This window comes from Numida meleagris, chromosome 16, assembly GCF_002078875.1.
Source record: "Numida meleagris isolate 19003 breed g44 Domestic line chromosome 16, NumMel1.0, whole genome shotgun sequence".
NCBI lineage: Eukaryota > Metazoa > Chordata > Aves > Galliformes > Numididae > Numida > Numida meleagris.
This window is the reverse complement of record NC_034424.1, coordinates 3,913,642-3,919,230: the sequence shown is the minus strand read 5'-3', so window position 1 is coordinate 3,919,230 and position 5,589 is coordinate 3,913,642. Positions and strand designations below refer to the sequence as shown.

The 5,589-nt window shown below is 46.9% G+C and overlaps 1 long non-coding RNA gene across 1 annotated transcript; it reads right to left on the bottom strand.

The window, feature by feature from the left end:
* On the bottom strand, positions 1,586-3,524 carry LOC110406956. Its single transcript, XR_002443656.1, has 3 exons — positions 3,431-3,524; positions 2,355-2,516; positions 1,586-1,796 (listed from the first exon to the last, which is right to left on the bottom strand). It is a non-coding gene; the product is annotated as an uncharacterized LOC110406956 (long non-coding RNA).

Sequence of the window (5,589 nt, the reverse complement as noted above, 5' to 3'; positions counted from 1 at the left end):
TTCCAACTGGAGGAACCAACCAGCATCAGCCATCGAGGCCATCAGCTGCACAGCCCACACCCGACCTCTGCCCGCAGGCAGTGTGCACGGAGCAGTGCTGTGCATGCAGCCAGAAACCCTGTGCACATGAGCATCTGTTCTTTGCCACTTGCATTCTCTGCAGGCATGCTGGCTTCAAACACTGGTGTGGTCTGTGCATGCCAGGCACGTCCTGGTGTACCCACACATTCCTACAGCACACGCATGTGGCACAGAGACTGACAAAAATGGGGGAGTTCTGTGTGCCCAGTAGTATACACATCCACATACAAATGCAGTATGAGCAACCACACTGTATTTATTTACTGGGAAATAGCCATCTAAAGGTCTATAGTAATCCCCCATACACAACCTCCTCTCCATGCACAGATGTGCACACACAAACTCTTTCCCCTGGGTTTTCATGCAGTCTCTAGGGGTGGTTGAGTGTGCCTGGTCTGCCTCGCAGATCTATCACATTCCAGGACTTTATCCAGACCCTTTCAATGAGGTTTCAAATGTTTCTGTGCATGTTTCAATCAGTTCGGGCATGTCAGACAAGTAAGTGCTGTGGAGGTACCTGCAAATTACACCATCTGGCTGCCTCGGTGAGCCAGACGAGAGCAGACTGCAGGGAGAGGGAGAACCCAGACCTTCAAGGAAAGCGGGGAGTGGAAAACTAATCAATCGCCGAGGAGGAACAACTGAAAATCACTGAATAATCTCACAGTGAAGATTTACCCATTTCATTTTGTTAACCAAATCTGATAGGTGTGAAAGAATTTCTTTTGGAGGGAACCCAGTCCACTGGAAGATCATTTCCAGCATAACCATCCTGCACTGGATGCCAGGAAAGGTCCCACGCAGCAGAATCTGCACGTTCCCAGGTCTCCAGGGGAAGAAGCAATCCATAATGAGTTGCCAGTGGGTTCAGCCCAACTTTAAGAAATAGACAGCTCTATGGGTAGATAACAGCTGACAGGGCCTTTTGTTTCCAAACCAGTTTAAAAAAGAATATAGGTAAATTTTCATGCATGAGTCTGCATGAAATAATGTCATTTCCAGCTGACGAATGGGCTGATCAGGCTTTCTGTCTTGCATAGAGCATTTCAAGTTCTCATTAAAGACAAAATCACCTTTGCAGGTAGCTTTAAATCAAAACCGTAGGTTTATAATGGGGGGAGGAATATTTTCGGGGGAAATGAATTATTTTCAGACAAAGCAGGCCTTTTGTTTCAGAAGGTTTAAGAGGAGGGAAAAAAAACTGTTTTCTATTAGAAAAAGACATCAAACCAGTTAAGCAGGCTCAGAGCGGGTTCCCAGAGTGGGATGGATGGATGGATGCTGCTGGCTGGGGGCGAATGCTTGGAGGCAGACTTGCTCACTCAGCTTGAGGAGCAGGAACAGGGACCAACACAACAACCTGTGCCACCAGGACACCAGCTGCCCTACCCAGGGCCAAACCAAAGACGCTCGTCTCTTGTGATGTCGATCCGGCAGTTTCCCCTCACACAAAGCTCCGAGCGGGAAAAGCAAGGAGGAGGAATAAAAGCATTCATTTGTTGAGAGGGGAGCATGTTTTTATTGACTCAACCTTCATTAAACAGCTCTCATTATTGCCGCAGTGTGAGCTGTTGGCGCTGCTCTGTCTCTAAACCCCGGTGCCATCTGGGAAAGGCAAAGGGAGCCCGAGCCGTCCCTTGCTCCATCCCCATCCCGAGCTGTGTCGCTGGGCTGGGAGGTGCTGGGAGCCTCGTGGCAGGGCCATAAATCTCACTCTGTCAGAAAGGAAGATTTATGCTCACAGCTTGGAAACGACGCCCGTAGCGTGTGCACATACACACACTCACATTCCCGCATGGCAAAAAAAAAATAAAATAAAATAAGTAATAATAAATACTGCAGCTTTGCCAGAAGTGAGGCTCGAGACAAGGTGCAGTCCCAGGAACAGCTAAATTGCTTTCATGACTTTCCAGCAGCGTTTGGAAGACAAATTGGGGGCTCGTGTTTTAAATGTATCCCCAATTTGCATTTTGATTGGCTAACAGGCCATGCAAATTCCACGGTAAGGTATTGATCTGTCAAAGGCATCTGACAGTTTTCAACAATTGCTGAAATGGCTTTAAAACAGAGCGGCGAGAGCTGGGGAGAAAAAAATATATATCAAAAAAACTCCGCCTGATGAGTGAGTTCTTTCATCTGCTAAAAGCTCTCCAAGCCCACAAGCCTGAGGCTGACTTTAAATAGAGTCAACGGAGAAATATCTTCTAGACAGGGGAATGACGAAACCCTCCCACAGTCTTTCTGCCCTTTGGTTGCACACTCTCTGTATTTACCTCTCCTCTCTCCATCCTTCTGGATAAAGCCCTATCCAGGCTGCTGTTCGGTGCTCCTCATTGCTTGTGGAGGTCAGAGTGTAGCATCCCGTGGGGTTGAGCTTCATGATGGTCTTCCACCCACATGGGATCTTCTCCAGATGAGGCTTTAAGGCACCTTTGCTGTGAAAGAAAGGGATTCTTCTGTTTCTGGGGTCATTAAACAAGTCACAAGGAGTTTTGTCACCAGGCTGCCCATCAGACACCACTTGTTTCTGGATTCAACCAGGAGACGAAATATTTCCTGAGGACATGCCATAGCAAGGCATTGACTACCCTTAAATACAGCTTGGCAGTGGGAAATGAAGCTGTTTGCAGGCACCACAATGGACCAATGCATATACACTTGATCCAGAGCAAAAGAGGTTTTGAGAGGCAGTGGAAAGAACTCATTCACCTTTCACCAGTTTGTCACAATGCTTTGGGGACGTGTAAGGCAACAGAGAGAGCCTCTCGTTTTCCAGGGTAGCACAGCTGTGCTGGGTTATCTGTCTCCAAACATTTTTGTGAGTTTGAAAAATGGTCATATCCCGAAGCAAGTTGCAAGGATGAAATTTCAAGTCCTCTGCAAAGTCAAAATAAGTAAAATACATATAGAAAACCAATCTCTTTCAATCAAGTGAAACTTGCTCTTTTAACAGGGTGCAAACCTTTCTCTTTCTTCTTGTCATGTATTGACAAAGCAAACAAAAAGCCCTTGAATCCCATAATTTGCTAAGCTACAGAATGAGAAAAGACATTGCAAACTAGAGAACTGTCATTTTCCATCTCACACCAGTGATAGCTTCTGGACAGTGTCCAAACCTCCCTTCCCCCAAAACTTTTGAGTGAAGAAGATATTGAAACTGACTACATTTCCTTTTTTTTAAAAAAAAGATTTTTCAATGAATTTTCAGTTTTGGTTGAGAGAACCCTGAGAGAAGTCATATCAAATAGATCCTGAGAAGCCGTTAGAGAAATGATGGATGCTGAAAACTGCAGTTTCAGGCTACGAATGGTCCAAGCAGTTTCTGATTCCAGAGATTTAAAGATCTCACCCGCTCCTTTTCAGTGCACAACAAAGTCAGCTGATTGCTGGGCGCCTTTTTATGGATCAGCTTGCTGACCTCCACAGAGCCCTTAGGCCATCCCCATGCACAGTGACATAATAATGATGGATAAGAATCATTTACAGTGCGGGGGGAGAGGCAGAGCAAAAACAACATTTCCCAGGCCTGCCTCAAACTGTGAAGCCCAGCTCTGCTCCGACCTGCTTCCTTTCCCAGAGCAGTGCTCAGCATCTCAGCACATTCCTCTCCCTGCCCTACAGCTTAGCTCCGATACCCCACAGCTCATATACTTTTGACCTCACAGGCATTGTGCAATCTGCCTAGGAGCCCGTTCCTCCTCCTGCTGCAACTCTGAGCTTTCCTTCCGCACACACTCTGCTGAGTGCTGCTGTGTGTCTAAAGGTGGTCCGTGTGTCATGTGGTGGGATGAGGAGAGCGGGTTGGCACTGGTCAGGCATGGGCTGGCAGAGATCAGGGTTGCCTTTGGATTAGCTGCGTGAAGAAAAAATAAGGTGATGCTTGTGGGATACGCAGGTGTGAATTACAGGGCTGTGAGGACAGCACGTTGTTTGTTGTGAGGTGCAATTTCCAAATACTTAGGATGTGGGACATCCCTCTGGGGACAGGGAACATTCCCTCCTTGCTTGTTCCAGGTGAGATGATCCCACCAGGTGACAGCTGAGCCTGGTGTGTCAGTGCCGAGGAGAAAGATCTGCAGCCGAGGGGCTCTATCTCCAAGACAACATCCCTGAAGCATCCGATCCAGCTTTGCACAATGATGTATGGCTTTCACAGCTTGCATTAGCCTTGCATTAGTAATGACAGATGATCTCTGCATCACTTGTCTTTGCATGCTCTGGATGGCGTCAGCAAAGAGCCTCAGTGCTCAGCTTCTCCTCTACACAGCTCTGGCCTCACTGGATCTCTGTGGTCAGCTCTTCTGCTGCTCTGCTCAACATTCAGTCTTACCTCAGTGGCTCCCTCCCTTCATGTTCTCGACCCATTTAACCCAAGGACGTTAGTGATTTCATTATCCATTTCATCCTTAGCTAAGGCCAGTGGAGCTGTATCCTTGAGAGAGGAAAGGCAAACAAGGTATTTTACTCTACTTTCCCTCTTTTCCCTGGCCATCTCTCAGCCAGATTTCCCTTTGGCCTTAGCTAATCAGAAGATCCAGCTCAGAGAGTGGGGACAGCTGCCTCAAGGCACAGTTCAAGCCTCTTTCTCCTCAGCAGCTTCCTTGTGACTGTTCACACTCAGCCTTTAGCAGCAGGTCCTTAGTTTTTAATTTCCCACCTCCATCAGGCAGATGGTGCACGCAGGTCACTGGTCCTGCAACTCATAGAAGTTTTCCACTTGGTCATATTTTTTCTTTCGTTTCCTAAATGTGTTGCCCTCAGCACAGACTTGACGTCTTGGTAGGTCAAAGATACAGAGGAGGATGTAAGGAGACAATGTGATTCCCATGTGTAACTCAGCAATTAGAACTGGACTGCTCTTTTCTTTTCCTCCCCCATTCTCCCCTCGTCCCTTGTGATGGTCATTGGTAGCAATTTGTGTCATGTCATCCTGGGCTCTAAGAATCTGCAAATCCATTCATTACAGCCCCCAGGAATAAATCCCATCAAATCACCAGTTTATAAACTGCGTTTCAGATATGTTACATGAGCACTGATTGCAAAGTTGAAGACATTTCCATTTCGCCTGAGGCCAAGATTTTTAATTTAAAAAAAAAAAAAAAAGAAAGAAAGAAAGGACCCTGTCAGGATCTGTGCAAAGGCTCTTTAGATATTCCAACCAGCACAGTTTATTTAAAAATTCAATAAGGCAATTTTCATGGCAGCAAGGAAGAAGAAGCAGTGCTGGTGTCTGCACAGCCTATGAGGAGGAAGAAGCAGCCAGTCTCCCAGATCCCTTTGGCCGGACTTTGCTGCTGCCTCACTTCAGCTCTCACCAGCCTACAGCCCAAAAACTGAGGTCCCCCTTCCGCTTGAGCGGAACGAGGATGTGGGAGCTGGAAATAGAAAAGGTCTTTTTAGAATAATCTGCTGCCCCAGCAGTCCCATTATCTAACGCAGAGCAAGTGTAAGTGGTCAAATCTACCTCTGGACTTTGTGAGCCTGATAGCAACAGCTAAAGGAAAGGAG